General features: G+C 40.1%; 1 protein-coding gene across 4 annotated transcripts in view; it reads right to left on the bottom strand.

The window, feature by feature from the left end:
• The window catches only part of LOC149313257 (receptor-type tyrosine-protein phosphatase alpha-like), a 163151-nt gene that overhangs the window by 113159 nt on the left and 29182 nt on the right, over window positions 1-20810 (bottom strand). The window contains exon 1 of one of the 4 annotated variants that reach the window (XM_089526369.1): window positions 19307-19324. The exons of the other annotated variants lie outside the window; for them this stretch is intronic. The gene's annotated coding sequence lies outside the window, so the exon portion shown is untranslated. Of the gene's footprint in view, window positions 1-19306; window positions 19325-20810 lie in introns of those variants that run through there. 4 annotated transcript variants of the gene reach the window in all.

The raw sequence follows: 20810 nt of genomic DNA, 5'->3' as shown, positions 1-20810 counted from the left end.
TTCTCTACTATTAGGAGCTTGGATCCTTTCTCACTCATATGGCTGACAATTCAGCAGGCCTCCCCCTCACCACACACACACACACACACACACACACACACACACACACACTCACTGCAGGAACGTTCTGAATAAAAAGATTTTCCAAAGGTACTTTAAAGGGATTTTTCATGTTTCCTTTATTGTAATTGTGTTCTACCACTGACTATGCATTTTACGTAGTACCAGGCAAAGAACACCACTTTTTTCTGCACACAAACGATAAAGTGATCCTGAACACAGAATTGCAACCTCATGGAGATGGCGGCATTGGATCAACCAAAAACAATCCCAGACTGATCTGGGATAATACAGTAAATGGATCAATGCACCAATTAGAAACCATTCTGTGCAAACATGTGTTGAAAAACTTTACACTTTACTATTTTTATACACTTTATTATTACTAGTACTGGTAAAACCTACACTTCACGTTTTAGTACTTATAACTATTTTCGGTTAGTTCACTTTTGTGGGAGAGATTCCTTGCATTTAGGAAACAACAACAGGGCTTGGGGGAAATGTCATATTATTAAAATGACTGGGCCCAACTCACACTATGAAAATAATTTGGGATGAATCCAGGTTGAATCTCAGGGAGGGAGGGCAAAAAACCCACTTAACCTGGGATATTTGATACTGTTCCCCCCCGCCCCAGTTTTCTGAAAAGATCTGCAGCGATCCGCATTGTAGGCAGTGTGAATAAGCATCCGAATCGATTCAGATTGCTCCATATCATTAAAGGAAGGGAGGTGGCTCCAATTTAATCCAAAACAATGGCATGTATGAATAGCACAAGGGTTAAAATGACTCAAACAGATTCGTGAACCCAAAACACAATGGAAACAACAAACCCGATATGAATCACCATTGCGATCTGCATCTCCCCGAGACAAAAAAAATGAGTATGAACGCTCCTTGCGTAAATGTAAACCAATCAGAAAAAACTCTGAACTGCAGGAGCAAATACACTGGAACCACTAAAGGTAGAGGTAATTTTGATATCATAAAATGATGTCCAGAATCTGCTACTTAAGCACCGTGAAACCATTGCCAGTATAACAGTAGATAAAACAAAGCATCATGGAGATGCCAAGGTCAGCCAGTGGATTTCATGGCTGAGCTGGGAACTGAACCCTGGCATCCAGAGTTGTCCCAACACTCAAATCATGACACCATGCTGGCTCATCCTAAATATATCCATCAAACTGTGAGTATCTACCGACAAAGCTGCCTTGCGCTTAAGCACAAGCCTGGTAGTCCTTAGGTGGCCAGGAAAGTCATGGAAACAAACACATGGAAGTCCATACCGGCAATGAAATGAGCTGCTGGAGGAGGCATGGAGCACTTTGTAATCAACACAAAACAGGATACTATATAATGTTACAAGCTTGTTATTTTTGTGTGCTTACTGTACTTACAAGGCAGCAATAAGCTATAGCCTTAAAAAGTGATTATATCACAATGTTTGAATTCAAAGATATAGCCAAACATGTTAGTTTGTAGAATCAGTCCGTAGAGAGATCTTGTAGCACCTTTGAGACTAACAGAAAGAAAGAAACTGGCATGACACCCTCACCTGCCAACGGCATATATATGTCTATGCCTGGCTTCCACTCCACCAAATGCATCTGAGGAAGTAGACTGCAGTCTAGGAAAGCTCATGCTGCCAATTTCTTTCTTTCAGTTAGTCTCAAAGGTGCTACAAGATCTCTATATCACAATGAGTTGAAACAAAAAAATCATGGCTGCCTCAGGGATCACTGGCCAATTTCCAACAACTCTTGCAGCACCCACCAGTTGTGCTCCTGAGTGGACTTCAGGCTAATCTTTGTCCTTGAGCCACGCTATAGGATCAGGATCACTAAACACCAATTAAGTATTATTAATTTTTTATGAAATTATTTTTGCTTCTTCGAATGGCTGACAAATATTAATAAATTGGTGAAACATGGAGATCCTAAGTTTTTGTAATTTTTAAAAAATTGTTAAGGCAGGTATTAGCTTATTACCACCATAACAGAAGAACTGGCTCAGGATCAGCATTATATTATGGTGCCATTTATTACCCTACGTACTGTCACCAGAAAGTGAACTCAGATGAGGACAGTACTACTGGATTAGTAATACAATATCATACATGCTAAAGCGTCTCAGAGACATATGTCTCATTCTTACCCCAAATCACACACCTGACAGGCCATCTGCTATAAGCAAATATTTGTAAAGCAAGGATCACTTAATTCACTGAAGAATGTCAGAAGAAAATAATATTTTATTTATTAATTAAAATATTCTTAATCTCTTTCATCCTTGTGGTATATAACAATATGATGAAAATGGTTATGCAACACTAGCATCAGAGTAAAATCCACTAACAGGCAGTAAATACAATAAAATTGATGGATCAATTAGTTTCTAGAGCCACCAGATAACCTCTTTATCTTTACAGATCTCTGTGGGGAAAAAGAGATAGACTGACAGCAAGCATAGTAGATAGGAAAGGTGGCACCAGCCTTCCCAAGAGTCAGTTTGCCTGCTGCACACTTCATCTTCCCAAGAGTCTTGCTAATAATTTAAGGTTTGGGTTTGAACACAACTGTCAAAAGCAAGGCTCCAAGACAAATTTGGTAAACATCTGAGAAGTAGGCAGATGTTGTACAAGATCACAAGTACCACACAATCTTACTAGTTTTTGTAGATCACCTACCAATCCAAGTGCATTTAGAGATTGTGTTGTATAAAGGCTTGAGCCAACGTTCTGATTTGAAACCTACATTCCTCAGGCATACAATCCTTTTCCTGTCTGAATTTTAAACCCTTGGAAAAGAACACATCAAACTATAGAACAAACTGCTCACAGCATTAAAAAGGCCAAGGCTATGTAACCTGCAAGTTAGTAAGATACACATCTGAGTTAATACAAGCAGCTCTTTGGCTGTTTGAACTGAAGACTGCAAACATTTGAATTAAGTGAATCATACATATTTTTCTTAAAATATTCATAGGCAATCTTTCAACTCAAATGCCAGATCCTGCTGGCATACTGTGCTGCCATAGGCAGTGGAGATAGATGGGAAAAAGGTTACAAAAGAAAGAAGACACTGGGGGGGGGGGGGGGAAGACTGCTCAGAGCAGACAGGTGTGTCTTCCTACACCACCACTGTACAACCATGGAAAACGTGAAGCCAAAATGATTCTGGATGAAGTCTCATTTTTAAAAAACCCAATCCCACCATCACTAATCACAAGAGCACCCACATGAAAATTATAGTGTTACCATCATCTATTGTCGTCATCATCATCATCTTGTCCAGTTCTGGGCACCACAATTCAAAATGGCTTTTGAGAAAAGCTGGAGAAGAGAAGGGTAACCAAAGTGGTGATGGGTCTGGAAAGCATGCCTTAGGAGGAAAGACTTAGGGTGTTCAATGTGTTTAGCCTGGAGAAGAGACAGTTAAGAGGTGATATGATAGCCCTGTATTTGAAGAGGATGGAGCAAGCTTGTTTTCTGCTGCTCCAAAGAATAGGACACAGAACAATTGAAGAAAGCTACAGGAAAAGAGAGTCTTCAACATTAAAAAGAACTTCCTGACAGTAAAATTCTGTTTGACAGTGGAAGACGCTCCCTGGGAGAGTGTTGGAGCCTCCTTCTTTGGAAGTCTTTAGACAGAGGCTGGATGGCCATCTGTCAGGAGTGCTATGACTGTGAGTTCCTGCATGGCAAGGGGTTGGACTGGATGGCCCTTGGGGTCTCTTCCAACTCTAGGATTCTATCATCAACACCACCACCACCACCACCATCATCATCATCCATAGCTGATCATTTCCCCCAAACTAGGGTTCAAGTCAGCTTACAAACTATGGCTACTGAAACCTAAAAGCTTTCACCAAGGGTCTAAAAGTAAATGAAGAAGGGATGTAGCAGACCTTTTCGAATGAGAGCTCCATAAGCTTAGGATCACTGCAAAGGCTCTCCTCCTGCATTGCCACCCACTGTCCTTTCCACAGGGTTTTATCTTGATTTGTAATTCTGTTCCTCATGTTCATCCTCAAAACAATTCAGTGGAATTAACTTCTATTTCCATTTAGAGATAAAGTGCTAGGGCTATAACTGTCAACTGGCATGTACTACACTGAAGAAATCTGAATTGAACCCAGGTTACTGTGGGGGCTATCTACATTGTAAATGTTATTACTTTAGCTAATAAAAGGGAACATTTGCACTATCTGTACAGTCAGGACAAAAATGTTAAAGAAGCTGTTACGCTTGAATAGAATGCTGTTAAAGTTTAGGAACTGCAAACACCTTGTTGCAGAGACCTGTTTTTGCTATGCAAAACTCAATTTATCCGAATAGAACTATGAAATACAGTTAGCCCAGCTGTCAGTTTTCAATGCCTACCAGTCCTATAGGAGCTGAGGTATCAGAGAATCCCTTCAACCTCAGGGGATAAGTGCTAATTTTACTTATTCTCAAAAATGTCCCCCTTTGCCTTCCTATCTTTCTTGATAAAGAAAAGAAAAGATCTGGAATCTGGCTGGCTTGTTTACTGTGATGTCTGCAGTTACTTTCATTTATTTGCAAAAACCAGGCTTTCAAACAAAAAACCAATAACCCATTTCTTGCATTATAAATATCTATATAAAAGGCAGCCAAAAAGAAGTCATTTCCTGCTGCAATCCCAGCTGTTATTTACAGAACTTGAAATGCCCTGGAAAAGAAGATAAAAATGTTTAGTGGTCTGGTAAACACCATTTTCTTGTCTGCTTCCATTTTCAAAGCAGGAACCAAACCAACAAACCTTTAGGGGAGGATAGCATATGCATGCATAACTATGGACACATGGGCTCTTCCGCCTTCCTTCAGTCTTCAAAAGCAGTTAGATAGGAAGGCCCAACAAAGACAACTGGGGAAACTCTACAGGGATTCACCTCATTCCTGCACTGTTTGCTCAGTGTCAGCAATTCATTACCACCTGCTGGATCTCAACAAGGCAACTATCAATTCCAATACTATCAACAAGGCAGAAAACAACTCAACTTAGGCATTTAAAAAATATGTTTTGTATTTGGATATGCCTTCAAAAGTGTCTGCTCCACTGCCAACCAAGGGGCAAAAAGGTATTATGAGAGTGGTATTTCTAGACACACTTCTTGCCAGCAAGTAGTGTATATGTGCATGTTAAATTGAAATCTAGTACAGTACCTTAATTTTTATCTCAAGCCATAAAGAAAACCATGCCTCCTGCCCACAAATTGCCTTAGTTCACCGGGGGCTCCAATATAAAATCATAAGGCCGCAGTTAACAAATAAAGAGGGAAAGATTCACATTAAGCTAACACTTTACTGACAGCCACAGCACAATCTCCCAGATTTTCCTTGTCCTGCAGGTTGTTTAGTTCTCTCCTTTGAAAGAGAGGAGTTATTTACACATTCTCACTTTATAAGCAAAACATCTGCTGAAAGCATAGAGCAGAAAATGGATCTTGAAGAAAAGACTCTTAAGCAGATCATTCAATTATTCTGCACAGAAATGACTGCAAAGTATGCAACAGATCTCCAACAGAAAACAACATTGCCATTCCTAATGAGCAACTTCCCAAGGTTCTCAGAAGCAACTTTAGAGGAATCCGCACCCCATTCCACAAAAATAAATTAACAATTCTAGATTATGGGGTTGGATTAGTTAATGGAAGGCTGAATGCTATGAAAAACTGGAGCTTTAAAGAGGCGCCCAACAAAATAAAGTTCCATATCTGTTTTACCTGGCCAAGAATCACGTATGCGTTCTACCACTTCTGACACAGGCACTTTCTGCTTAATGGAACATTTCAGGTGATGTTTGAAAGTTGAACAAAAAGGGAACAACAAGAGATATGTATAATTACTAGACTATGTCTATTCACAAGATATATATATCAAGATACAAATTACAAGAAACATCAATAATAGCCAATATATATCTGAAGAGTGAAGTGGTAACAGTCCAAGTACACAATGTTGCTGATTTTAGCAGTGAAAGAGGTTCTACTGCTGTAACATAATATTAGAGTCCAAAATCTGAAAAGCAATGATGATGGATGATGCTTGGAACAAATCAACATGAAGTTGGAACTAATAATATTGGCTGGTAGCAGGGTCCTTATAAGTAGAATTCAGATGGGACGGCTACCTCCGGAGTCCTGTGTGGCCGTTTCGACTCACCAAGGTCTTCATCAGCATATTAATTTCATAACCGGAATAATATAGTACATTGTGTGTTCCATACTTCCACAATATTAAACAGCTTGGCTTGACTGATAAAAAGGATGCTGTATCTTGATATATATATCTTGTGAATAGACATAGTCTAGTAATTATACATATCTCTTGTTGTTCCCTTTTTGTTCAGTTTGTCTAAGTGTAAGCCTGCTGCTCGTTGGTTGATGTTTGAAAGTTGCAAGACTGCCCAAAAACATTATATTACTATATAATGTTGTTCATAAGAAATACACCAAGACAAACCAAAGAATTGTTCAGCTATCCTTATAGTTAAAGCTGATATAAAAATATAGATCTGCTAAGCAGCCACACCCAATTATACTTACTGCCTGTTTATTCATCTTTGCTTTCCATTGAGTTTTGGTGAAGAAAATTAAAATGAAGCTTGTGCTCCTAGTGAACTCCTTGTTTAGGTTTTGGCTCTCCCCTTGCCTGACTATTCCGGAGACTCTCAGAACATGAATGGATGTCAGAGGTAAGATATAAAGCGCACTAAATAGAAGCTTGTGTGGTCAAATGATGAAAGCTTAGGTGAATGGATCTTCTCTCTCCAAACTGGTTAGCCTGAACTTCATCTGTTTTTCAGTTCGTTCTGTTAATCAACCATCACATGAAACCCTGGGAGGGGAGGCAGATGACCAGACAAGTTCCCCCTCAAAAGGGGTGAATGCAACAAACTTGTATGGAGACTGAATGAAAGCCACTTTCATAATACCTTTGCAGTTATTACTGCCTTGATTTTTCTGACACTAAGAAGTAAGCAGAACTGGTCGTGGTGCCTGCCAGAGCAGCTATAGTACAGGTCTTTCCTCCCCAAGCCAGCCTCAAAAGTCGTCTTTACATTCCTTCTCTGTCATGCCATTTTCATCTCAGCTCCAGTTACCTCGGGAGCCAGGAACGTGAAATTATTCTCGGTTTCCTCAGAAAAGCTTAGCTCATGTCATTTGTACTTTAAATATTTAATCACTAGGAATTCAGCATCCGTTTTGCTGTAAGGCATTCCACTTTGAACAGTTGGTTTCTTAAAAATACTGTAAATACCTACTGATCTGTCCTACCAGGAAGAACAAAGCACAGACCTACTATAAAGCTCTCCTACAATGTTTAATTTCGGGGTGCAAATTATTATTATTTTTTGTGGGAGGTGGGAAAGCAAAGAGGATCTCTTGGGGAAAACCCTACAAGAACCTAAGAGTCAAACTGGCCATTTGCCAGGTGCCACATCTAATTAACAAAGCAAGCAGTGAAGACATATATATGCTTTCAAGTCGCCTGTCAACTTATGGCAACGTGAGAAATTTCATAGGGTTTTCTTAGGCAAGGAATACTCAGAGCTGGTTTTGCCAGTAGCTAAGATAAATGCAGTTGCAAAGAGTTGACAAATGTCACCATGCAGTTGTGATCAGGAACTCGATACACCATACAACTACATCCCAATTTTACACAGAATAAACTGAGCTAGAGTCATGCAATGGTTTGGCTGCTGGACAAAGACTCCAACAGACCAGGTTTCAAATCTTCACTCAGCCATGGAAATCCCCCTCAGTGACTTTAGGCAAGTCATACTTTCTTAGCCTCAGAGGAAGGAAAAAGCAACCCCTTTTTGAAAAAACCTTGCCAAGAAAATCCCATTATAGGTTCACTTTAGGATTGCCATAGATCAGAAACAACTTGAAGATACACAACAGTACTTTCAAAGTATATACTGTGTATTTCATTTAAAATCAGTTCTAATTGGCAAGTCAAACAAATGCAATCAAGCACATTATCCTGAATGTGATATATGCAGTATGAGTTCAAGAAATGGGACAATATGCTGGACTATCTCCCATTGTTACTACCACCAATCTATAAAGCACTATTGTACAAAGGCAGGTATGCATAACTGAAGTGCAAGAAAAGTATGGATGACCAAAGATTATTATTGTCTGGTGAGCTACAGATGGAGTGGTCATGGCTTAGGTATAGGGCATGTTTCTCAATATAAACAAACACTCCATCAAGAGCAGTTCACTTCTGCACTTAGGAGTATCAGCATATAATTGCTCTACATTGTGGATTCTTCTTCTATTGGTTAGGGAAAAAACATGCCTGACAGCTATTGTAAATCATACTTCAGAAAATATCTAGAATTTCATCAAGTATGGCCCATGTGTCTTCAAGTGCCGCTTTACACCCAGAAGGGTTATAACAGTATACAATAAAGTTTAATGATTCTCAAGGCACAAAGGTCTGTATCCAATCCTTGTTCTATTCTTGTATAATAAGACTGCAGAAGGCAGAGAAGTCTAGTCTAAGGAAGACCCAGGCTAAAATCTCTGAACGCTCCTCTCCCTCCTGTCTCCTACTTTTCTACTTTCTTCTTGATCTTTAGAAAAGGGGGCAATACTCAACCATTCTCAACTCTATAGTGTGGTGATACTTTTAGTAGACAAACCAAAAAGGCACAAAATCTCTGTGCACACTTTCAGGGCCATATGCCTTTTTTGTAAGATTTTTTCCCCCAAAGAACATAGGCAGAGAAAGGGAGGATGATGATTAAAGTCACACAGTCTGCATGCTGTACTGAGTTGTTGTAGAAAGATGTGTGAGCAAACTATCAAATTAAGTTTATCAGGTTACACCCTAATAGTCCCTAGGTTCATTTGGAACAGGAAAGGCAATAAAATGCAGTGCAATTTGTTTCTTCCCTTTGAAGATCTGTTTTCTTCCCCTTGAAAATTGTCTCTACCTAGTGATAAGATCACAGGCATCTTTGTGGAGAGTTCCTTAGGCAGTTTATATTGGGTGGCAAATGTGCAGCTTGCAGGCCACATGCAAATGCCCCAGGGCCCCTCAGGGCTCAAAAATGATCTCTGGGGGTGTGGAGACAGTTTCCACCATATTTTGAGCCCTGTGGACCTCCCTGGACACCAAACTAAAATTTCTGTGTTGTGTGTCTTCAAGTCCTTTTTAACTTATGTCAACCCTAAGGGGAACCTATCATGGGGCTTTCTTGGCAAGATTCATTCAGAGGAAGTTTGCTGCTGCCCTCCCCTGGGGTTGAGAGCATGCCACTTACTTACATTCACCCAGTAGGTTCCAATGGCCAAGCTGGGAATTGAATCCTCATCTTCAGAGTTGTAGTCCAACATTCAAACCAGTACACCATGGTGAGATGTCCCAAAGTTCCCACATGCCTTTGTGTCCTTTAGAAGTTGTCTGGGAGCATTTGGGCAGAAATGTTTGATATCTGATTTTGCGTTTTTAATTTTATGTACAGGGGCAGGTGAAATGGGAGTGTGTGTGCAGCCCACTAAGTTCTCCTGAAGGACGAATGTGGCCTCCTAGTCCCACAGTCGCCCACTCCTGCTCTTTACAATGGCCCTAGAAATAAATTTAGGTTTCCAACCAACCGAAATTAGTCAATAGCAGCAAAACTGGATAGTTTTTCATTTGACTGCAGGGAATGATCCCCTGAGAAAATAAGTCTATTTTCTAAGGGGTATAAACTCTTTCTCTGGTGTCATACTAATGAATAGCTACATTAGGCATTCTTCAATTCATACAAAACACAGAGGCAGCCATAATGAGGTAAGGCAACTTCCGAAAACTATACAATAAGTAATTCCTTTATCAGGCCGATCAAAGAGACACAGGAATATTTTTAAAAAGCAAAAAGAAGGGCAGTAGGGAAGAAGGGAGATGACAATTTTGAAGTTACATAATCTGGGTACTGACAGAGCCAATGTGGTATAGTGGTTTGAGCACTGCACTACGACTCTATAGAGGCCAGGATTCGTATCTCACTCAGCCATGGAAACCCACTGAATAGCCTTTGGCAAGTCACACTCCCTCAGCCTCAGATGAAGGCAAAGGCAAACCCCCTTTGGAAAAAAAAATCTTGCTGGAAAGTGTTGTGATAAGTTCTTCTTAGTGTCAGCAAAATAAGTCAGGAATGACTTGAATACATACAACAACAAAAAATCTGGGTGTTGTGATATTATAGGATAAAGGGTTAGCAGAATAATTGGACTCTTTCTCCTCTCCTATGTATCTACACAAGCAAACACATACAATATAAGCACACTGGGACCAACCACAATACTTTTCAAGCTATGGTCTGGTAGTGGCCATGTTCATTAAATGCCTGGACCTTCCCACAAGTTGCCGCACACATTGTTCCACTTGTGCCCAGTCAGTCTTCCTCAACGTCCTGCAAGTACCAAGACATTCAACAATCTGACAACACTTCTCAAAACAGCAAGATCTCAAATAAGATACACAACCCAACATCTGTTTTATATTAGACACAAGCTATTTGCAAATGCATACAACTTACTCCTGTGGAAACTCATGGGATTTTTTTATCACAACAGCTTAGCCTGATATCTCATGGAGAGATACAAATATTAAACAAATAACAAGTACGGTTCACAGATTTCCTCCTCCCGAAAAGAGTGTCATAGAATATCAAAGTGATAATCAGTAATGCTAAGGCAGTCTGTCAGCTGCCGCATTCATCCCCAGGCATCAGAAAAAAACTCTGAGTGCAACATTTATTTATTCCTGAGCCACAAAAGCCCAAAGCCCCTCATAGCCCAAGAAAGAGGATGCTGACTAACCAGCAGCAGGAAGTGCTGGGCACACCAAGGGGTTCAATTAACGTAAGCACCAAGATTGTCTGGACAGGGACAGGGCTGTCAGCACACAAAAGGATGTGCCACCCAAGAGGTGAAAAGATACCCTTTGAAGAGAAGAAACAGATGGAAATGCTTTAGGAGCACAGGATTGGCTTATTACTCATTCCTTTAGCAAAAAATTGGGAAGTAGGGAGGGAAATAATGATCAGTCACTGTTTAAAGTTCTGCATACCAACTGTGCCCTGGTGCCTTGACTATGTATGCTTACTGGGGTTGTCAAACTCCAGCTAATTAAAAAAAGGTTCCCTGCTCCACATGATGCTATTTCCCAGTTACTGCAATGTCACATCTTTGCAGAAAATTCTTTCTTTTAAATAAACTATGGTGGGTTACAGACCGCCGAAAAGCGGCGCTCTGCCGCCGCCAGTTGCTGCATCTGGGAACCGCAGCAGCCAAACCGCATGGTTCCCGGACGCAGCGAAGAAGAAGCACCAAAATGGCGCTTCATCTTGCGCCCCGGATGGGACGCCGCGAGGTGCTACTCGCGCACTCGCGGCGTCACAGCCGGGGTGCAACGTACGGACGCTATGCGTCCGATACGTCAAAATGGCAGCACCCGTGTGTATAGGGCACCGCCATTATTACGCCCCCATCACGGGCTAGGGGTGAGGCCGGTATGGATGCTAGGTCCTCGGCCAACCCCAGCATGTGACGGGGGCGCCACAAAGGCCTGTTTATTACCATGCACAGCTTCTCGTTCTTTTCAGTGCTTCAGGCTTTCTCTCAGGCAAACATGCATCCTGTTCCATGGCCCTCAAGTGAAACCTTAAGTGAAATCTTAAGGACCTAAGACAACAGATAATGCTCATGTTGGAGAAAGACTAGCACATATTTCCAGATAGGAGTGCTCTCAGCAGAACTGGGAATAGGGATTTAGCCTGTGTTCAATGGGGTTAGACTCCCCCTGAAGACATAGGTTTGCAGTTCAGGGATATTCTTGGACTCAGCTTTGAACCTGGAGGCCAAGGTTATTGTGGTGGCTGGGAGTGCCTTTGCACATTTAAAGTTTGTGCAGCAACTGCACCTGTTCCTTGAGAGGCCAGATCTGACCACAGTGGTAGATGTCTATAGTTACATCCCATTTGGACTACTGTAATGTGCTCTACTTGGGGCTTCTTTTGAAGGAAGTTTGGAAACTTCAACTGATCCAAAGAGTCGCAGCTAGACTGTTAACTGGGACAGGTTACAGAGACCATACTATACCCTGCTGAAACATCTTCACTCATTGCCAGTTTCTTTCTGGGCACCATTCAAAGTACTGGTAGTGCTGGGTATGACCTATAAAGCCCCATATACCTCAGGTCCAGGCTTTCTGGCAAACCATATAGCCCTGTAAGAGCCAGTTTGGGCTAAGAGTTTATCAGGAGAGGTCCTTTTCTTGGTCCCACCACCATCCTAAGCACAACTGATGGGGACATGAGAGAGGGCATTATCAGTAGCTGCCCCAAACCCTGTAAATCCATATTCAGAGAGGCCAGAATGCTCCTCTTCTTCCTGTCCTTCCATTGGCAGCTTAAAACCTTTTTACTCAGACAGGCTTTTAAAACAGAAAGGTAGGATGTGCTGCATTGTTTTAAATGAATTGCTTTTAAGAGCTTTTCATCTTTTTAATTGCATTTTATTCTTTTTAACTTGAGTGAATTGTTTTAATGCTGTAAATAGTTTAAATCTATTGTGATGTTCACTTTTTGTATGTCTTTAATTGTATTGTTCTTTTAAATTGTGAGCTGCTTTGAATACCAATATTGGGAGGGAAAGCAGGATACAAACAAGCAAACAACAAGGTCCATCTGGTTCATAACTGTGCTTCTCTGTGATGGCCAACCTGCTATATCTAAAAAGCCCTGAAGCACAGCTTGAAAGTAATGCCCTGTCAGCACATTCTGTGGAGGGAAGGTATACAACCTTGTAGAACATCAATAAGACTTGGGTAATACTTGCCACAAGGAAGCTTGCTTCCATCCCTAGAGAGTCAGTGTGAGCAATGAAATGGAAGAATTGATTTCAAAAGAGGAAGGGAAACTTGCTGACTTTTGATAGAAAATCTAGTTAATGAAGCACAAATGCAACATAAGCTAGTTAGTTCTCTGCCATCGTCTCCCACCACCACTTTGACTTAAATAAGCCCATGCCCATGAATGCAAGGAAAACTTTCCAAGAAATCCTCTCCACAGTGTGATGAGCTATGAACAAGTCACATAGGAAATTCCCCTTCTATCACACATGCCCTCTCTCTCAGAATGCTAGATTTATGACAGGAAGAATGTGACATTTTGCAGAAGGAATGGGAAAAGATGACAACAGCTAAGTGTATACACACTATAGTGGGAATGATTTATCTTTAAAAAAGTCATACTCTGCCTTTCATGTCTTAATGCATCTTTCAATGTAGCTGAGCTACAACAACAAATCAATTTAACACATGTTAACAAGCAGAACCATCACTGTGCATTTGCTTTCAACTATAACTAACAGATAAAGGGTTTAGGATTTCAAGCATAAGTCAACACTGAGACAGCACACCCTATCTATGTACACATAGTTCAAAGGGATTCATAAGCATCTCTATAATAACACTTAATCAGGAACTTTAATTGGAGATGACAACATGTATTGCTAAAATACAATGATGTTTTCCCATTTAAGTAAATTTTGATACCCCCTCCCAAAAAAACCATCTAGGGGTAGCTGTTTTGGCTATATGGCAAATCCAATAACACCCAAACAATGATACCTTTATTAAACCAACCAAAATGCACAAGCTTTCAAAGTCACACTGGTTGCTTCATCAGACAAACAGGAGTCATAGGCCTGTATTTTCTGTTTCTGGTCTTAGTTCAGATGGTAGGGAGGGCTATCTGCAGGCTGGTACCTCCCCCTTTTTTGGCCATGCGGTCACTGGTAGATTTTCAAAGTCAAGGAAATGTAATGTCCATTCGCAATTCAAAGATGATGTTTCTTTGGAATACAGCATGTCTCTTTCCTTTGTGAAGCCACCGGCTCCTATGTAGGTAGAGAACACTGAAACCCTGTGGCTACCAGGATAGAGCAAGAGCTAATTAGTACAATGACTAATTAAAACCCTTGGCTCTTCTTTCACAGCTCTGTAATGGACTAGATGAAGAGTTCCTCATTTAAACGGCTGAAAATTTTCCACCTCATCCATTCTAATGTGGTAAGCATACCAAGAATGTTCATTTATCCCATGGATGCCTGCAATGTGATGCTCTCCAGCTTGCACTAGGATTGGTGAATAGCCAGAATAGGATTTGTGATAGTGGTGCCACCGTTTTGGAATTCCATTCTTAGGAAACTCTTATCATTCCCTTTTTACTGTCTTCAGGTAAAAACTGAAGGTGTTAGGGCCCCCCCTTCTCATGAAAGGCCTTATTCAGTTTAAATGTATGATGATGAAATGTTTATACGATAATTACCCTCTGTTCCAGCCCCAACCCCAGGGTTTGTGTATGTTTCCTTAATGGATTTTTTAACTGTCCCTGTGCAAATTTAAAATAAAACAGGGGAAAAAACAGTAAAATCCAACAATTGGAAATGAAAACACTGATGAAATGCAAAACATGGAAGCTTCTAAAATCAACAAGCAGCATTTAGTGTTTTTTAAATAAACAAAAACAAAACAAAAATCAGTGCAACTGTATTGTTTTCAATAGCTGTCTGCCAATAAAAAAGAGCAACCCTCTTAACCTGCTAAGTAAATTTCCACAACTGGATACCAATATGCTAGAAGGATCTACATTGAGTCTAGAAGCGTCTCCCCTTGCATGTGACAAGGGTGCCCTATCGCACCCGTCTGTCCCGCGCCTATAAAACACTGGACAGACAAAAATGTGGCTGCTGAATTTTGCACTAACTATAGTTTTCTTAATAAGTTTTCAAATGCAACCCTATATTGGCCATATGATAGTAAACTAAACATAGATGATTACAACATGGATCACTGTGGACATGTCCAACATGCCCAGGAAGATAAAAAGGCAGTGCAACAGTCAAAACTGTTTAAATGCAGAGGACTTTTAGGATCTTGTTTTATATGGTGCCACTGTGGAAATTTGCCACGCAAGACAAAGTATGGAAAAGGTCAGGCAAAAGAGTGATACAATACTGGTTTTACAAATTGATTCATATCCATTTCGCAAACAGAGAATGTTGCTTCAGTTCCTCCATTACTATCCCTGTCCCTATGTAACAGCTTGCCCAAATATCATATGACTGAAAAGAGGAAGTTGCAGCAAAAACACATACAGTTTCTGACTGGAACACTCTTGTATCAGAGTAATGTTTTAACCATAACATGTGTCTTAGCAATGGAAAATGTGTCAGAAAATACAAGAAATAAAGTACGCAGACCACAAGGGATAACAGGTAGCAGACAGAGTAGAGACTAGCAGCCATTCACACAACACTGCCAAGCTTGCATACTGTACTATGAAACTATTTTAGTTGAGACTTGCATATCTGGAATTCAGAAATACAAAACCTTCCAAAAACCAAAAATTTCTTCATGGATGGCTGAATACATTTTTGCTTTCTGGTGGTTCATTTGGCCAAATGGGGGTTTTACTTTTTAACTACCTTGTCACTTCCTTTTTGGAAAGAAATAGAGGTAAAAAATGAACTCAAACAGAGAGGAATGGCCAAACATGCTACCCTTCCCAAAGCTTTGGGAGTGCTACTGGGAGAGAAATTGGTGCTATTTTGGGATGTATGCTGAAAATGGTGGAATGCCCCCCTAGAGTTCAGTGTGGGGCTGATGCACCCCACACTTGCTTTGGCTAAAAGTTTAAGGGTCCTTTCAAGTCCCTGCCAGTTAAGCATTTTGCAAGGAATAAAAGGATACTCATGAAAGTAGATGCCTTCTGGCCTACTTCTCTTCTGCAAGTTTACAGGTTATTAACCCAAGCTGTCAGGATCCAATAAGTTATGGAGAATTATCTTGTGAATTCTTAGGGCATACAGTGGGCTCTTGGTGGGGTTTTGTTCAAGGATCCCCCATAGATACCGAAATCCATGTATATGCAAGTCCCATTATATGCAATGCCGTAGTAAAATGGCAAAATCAAGGTTTCTTTTTGTTTTTTTAAAATATTTTCAAGCAGTGGATGATTGAATCAGTGGATGCCAAATCTATGGATATGGACAGCAGACTGTGTATGTCTTGCTTAGAGAGAAAGAACCCCGATGATAGTAATTTCTCAGCACACCCATAACTCACAGACTTCTCTCCCATTTCTCTTCTAGTTGGTTGCACCGTAAGATAGATATGCACTAAATCATTTCCTTTTTTAATAGAGGCCTACTTTACTTATTGCTATGGTACACATCTATGAGACCAAAATGGTACAGTGATCATGCTGGCATTCTTTTTAAAAACAAATTAAAGCATTCTGGCAGCTAGCAAAGCAAGACAGTGGTAGTGTACTGAAAGAGGTGGAGGAGAATTCAGGGGGCATTGTATGTAGCCCCAAGAACTCATACTTTCAATCCTAGGAAGTACAACCTCAGCAGCAACAATAAAAAACAGTTTTTAAAAAAATGAACAAACAGGGAGCTACATGTGGAAGACAGAGGACAGAACAAATTCCTATGGCTGTAAATGTAATACCAAACTTTTGCTAATGGCATGCCTTGGTGCAGATCTGGAAAAGGGTACTCTTCCATCCTCAGGGACCACCAATGAGTAAAATAAATTTGGTTGATTCCTCTCAAGAAGGAAATGTTCCAACCCAGGAAAATCTAAGTCCATCACAGAAGCATAAGAATACCTTAGAAGAAAGGAGGGGGATCCTAAGTTTCATATAATTAGCATTTGAACACGTCAACACCACCCCACAAAGCAGACCCCTGATTCAGCTTTATCATGTTTAAAAAACCCTAATCTAAAATCTAAAACAAAGTCTTCATTAAGTTTTATGTTTTTTTTTTAAAAAACTATATACTTACATGGCTTTTTTAGCAGCTAGGAAAAAAGGAAGAAAAAATAATAAAAGCTGAAAATAGAAAGGATAAACTTTGTGGTAAACAGGGAAGGAAGGTCCATTTATTTCACTTGGAAATAGTACACAAACCTCAACTTTGTAATGAATAAAATATAAGAGACTCTTGTTACTAGAAAAAGGGGTGGAAGAGGAAACTCAGACAAACATCAGAGGAATGTTATGAACATTTTCATTGATCATCCTGAAAGTACAGTGATTTTCCAAAAAAAAAGGTTGATGTACTCCTACAGATCTGGTCTTCTGTGTATCTCAGCTGGCAAAGGACTGCTCCATTAGAGTAATCTTCTCTCTCTCTCTCTCTTTGTATACCTGAAATTCGGTTTCTGTTGCATATTAGATCTGGTTCTTCTTGTACCCAGTCCTGTTCTGTTGGCACTGACAAGCAGCTGCTTTTTGGAGTTTCGGGCAGCAATAAGGTTTTTTCCTATCACCTGTCACTCAGCTTTTTAACTGGAGATACCTGAGACAAAATCAACACTCCTCTCCATTCCTCATATATGGTGAACTGGATGTTTGTGTGGTAGAGGAAGTGTGAAGAAAAAAGGGGAAGGTTCACGTCTTCCTTGATCTGGGGAAGATCACCATCAGGTTTTGGAGAACAACAGTAACCTGAGATGCCAAGAGTGTAAGAACAGAGCAAAATATAGACAAAGCATGCCCCAATAGCAAGATGTGGCAATCCTCAAGATGCAGCCTGTATAACATGCTGTAGTGCAGAGTTACACAGCTCTGCTGGGAAAAAAAGTCATTTCCTGATTCCTCAAACAAACATTTCTTTCTCATCCGTCAGAACACAGGATGTGATATAGACCGCTAAGAAAATGAAACTGCTGCTCCACATAATCCAACACACAAAATAACTCATGCAGGAGTAGAACGCTGATTAGCTGGTACTACATTTACACTTATTTTCAGTATCCTGCCCTAACCAAAGAAGAACATTATGTTTTGCAGAACAACATGTGTGTGGCTTTTTTTTAAAAAAGTTTTTCAAGGGAGACAATTTTGTTAGAGTCCAGAGACTAAGTCCCAGTAATTTCAGGACTTCCTGGAAAATGTTCTTGCTCAAGCAGCTGCAAGATTGTGAAGAGGTTACAGCATGGTAATGGAAAGCAATCCTGGCAAAATCTTCTGAAAGAGAAAATTGTTGTTGTTGTTGTTGTTGTGTGCCTTCAAGTTATTTCCAACTTACAGTGATCCCAAGTCTTAAGCAGACAAATGGCTTCTATAGTGACAATAAGGGAGCCAGGATGCATGGGAGGATGAAATGCTTAACACATGTGTACTGATCACATAGATTAGGCAGATGAGCCAAATAGTAGCATTAGGCTGGGCTGAGGAAAAGACAGTAAACATTAGCAGGGCATTTTTGTATTTGAGAAAAGCAACAAATGCATATGACCACTATACACTTCATTACATTACTGCATCTGATAAAGTAGATTAAGTCTATGAAAGCTTATACCAAGTTTTTCCCAGTTAGTCTCAAAGGTGCTACAAGATGCCTCTGCATACTGATCAAGTCTCACATGGTCATGTCTTTTAGTCATGCTTGTTAGTAGATTCAGGTCCAAAACACACTGCAGAAATAATCCAGTTTGAGACCGCTTTAACTGTCCTGGCTCAGTGCTAAGGAAACCTGGGAATTGTAGTTTATTGTGGCACCAGAGCTCTCTGACAGAAGGCTAAATGTCTCACAGAACTACAGTTCCAAGAATTCTCTAGCATTGGGACAGGGCAGTAAAAGCGGTCTAAAGCTGGATGATTTCTGCAGTGTGTTTTGGATCTCGGCTAAACAGTAATGCTTTAAGAAAGTCAGTAAGCATTAAACAAGTTATCACATCTCAGTCTGCTTACACAGGAAATGCAAGTGGCTTTCGTATTCTGATGTACATGGTTCAGAGCACCAGCTTTCCTCGTTACACTTACTTATTTTTAATATCTATCCCACCTTTCTCCTTATACAGGATCCAGGTTGGCTTGTGGTTTAAGTAAAGCAAACTCCAGTGTATCCATTTGCCATGCCAGGTATAATAGCTTGTTCTTATAAAAAGGCCATGCTCTCCAAGCAGAGTAACTTCAACAGGGCGATCAGAACCAGTTCAAATTTTGAAGCCGGAAGAAAAGATTTACATTTCTTTCTTGTTTATTTACATACTTCCCCAGCACATCTCTCTTTGAGAGAGACAAGAAATGGCAAACTCCTTCTTTCTGCTCCCATACTCGGATATTGTATAGGCATAGGCCAGGAAGCCATAATTAGAACAACATTTATTTTGTTTATTTTGTTGAGTGGAACTTACTTGGAATAGGTCTGCATAGTCTTGCAGCTTTAGGGTCACACTAGCCACCAGAAGCCACCACAATCTTCTACTTCTATGTAAAAGAATTGGGAAGTAATGGAAAGGGCAGGGAAAGATTAGTCTTTTCCCTTCAATACCTCAACCATATCTCAAAAGGTGCTATTAGCTTAGTTGAAATGCTATGTTTAAGACACATAGAATTGGAAAAGACCACAAGGGCCATCCTGTCCATCCCCATTTGCCATGCAGGAACTCTCAATCAAAGCATCCCTGACAGATGCCCATCCGTTTAAAGACTTCCAAGGAAGGAGACTCCACTGCACTCCGATATTTAACAATCAAGACGCAAAACTGAATGGAACAAAAGAAGAATAAATGCAGCCAATCAATTCTACTTCAAGGGGAAAGCCAATACGATGAGAAACAATTAAACATCATTAGAAGCTTGTGAAAATAGAATAGAAACTGCCAGGCATCTAACAAATAATGACAATGAAATTATAATGGCGTATTATAATCCAGTTAACAAATATGTTAATTAAAAAGAGTAATCCTAAAGCCATTCTCCAACTTTGAGAGCAATACATGGAAGATATATAGATCTGAATAGCAGTAAAGTGGTTGCAACATCTGAAATATATAATTAAAGGATACTTGACATGTCTAAAACAAACCATATTGGATGCATCCATACATTTCAGGAAATGTGTCTGAATTTTTAAGAAACAGGCTGGATTAGTTTGGCATAGTATCAAGGAAAATTAACGTTTTATTGAGGAGGCATAGAAGAACTGGAATATTCTTTGGACTTTCAAGTTCAACATAGGTTCATCTGGTTTGCTCCTATTAATTTGGTGGTAAGGAGGCTATGGAATGGATGTTTCAAACATGGAGGCTTCTGATGCAGTACAATTACCCAATACAAGCAACTCATAAATCCTGGCAGGGCCAGACCTACAATTACTGTTATGCATTAAAGGAGGCAGTTTTCAAAATGAATAATTAGCAGGAAGAGTTCACAGATGGGCAAACGGCTCCTTTGAAAGTTCAGCACAACTTGCAATAGCAGAAGGAACTACCAGCTGTTTGTTAGCTACTGCCTCTTGAAAACAAGACACATTTTCTAGCTCAGTGCCAGGTAGGACATTTAATACCCATCTATTTCATTCCATTATCCAGTTTAATTTTTTTTTTTGTTGACACAACATTAGACACAAAATGCTTGACCCTAAAATGATGTACAAATCAGGTCCAATGGCATTCATAGGATTCTTGATCCCCAGAATTCAGGGTCTCTTATGTGCACACATCCCATATTTTGAGGCACGCACTCTCGGTGGTCCAACTATCACTAAATAACTTGTTTTGTCTTTTCCCACCAAGATAAGTCAATTGGCCTGGTTTTTCTCATTGACATGTTGTAACTGCAGGCCTTTCTCACAAGAGACAAAAAACAGAGGGTTTAGAAGAAACTATGAAGTACTTGTCCAGCATTCAGAAAGAT

This window comes from Sceloporus occidentalis, unplaced genomic scaffold (assembly GCF_023333645.1).
Source record: "Sceloporus occidentalis isolate IW3139 unplaced genomic scaffold, rSceOcc1.0.p SCAF_5, whole genome shotgun sequence".
Taxonomy (NCBI): domain Eukaryota; kingdom Metazoa; phylum Chordata; class Lepidosauria; order Squamata; family Phrynosomatidae; genus Sceloporus; species Sceloporus occidentalis.
Note: the sequence above shows the minus strand (reverse complement) of the source record. Positions and strands in the feature narration are given on the sequence as shown.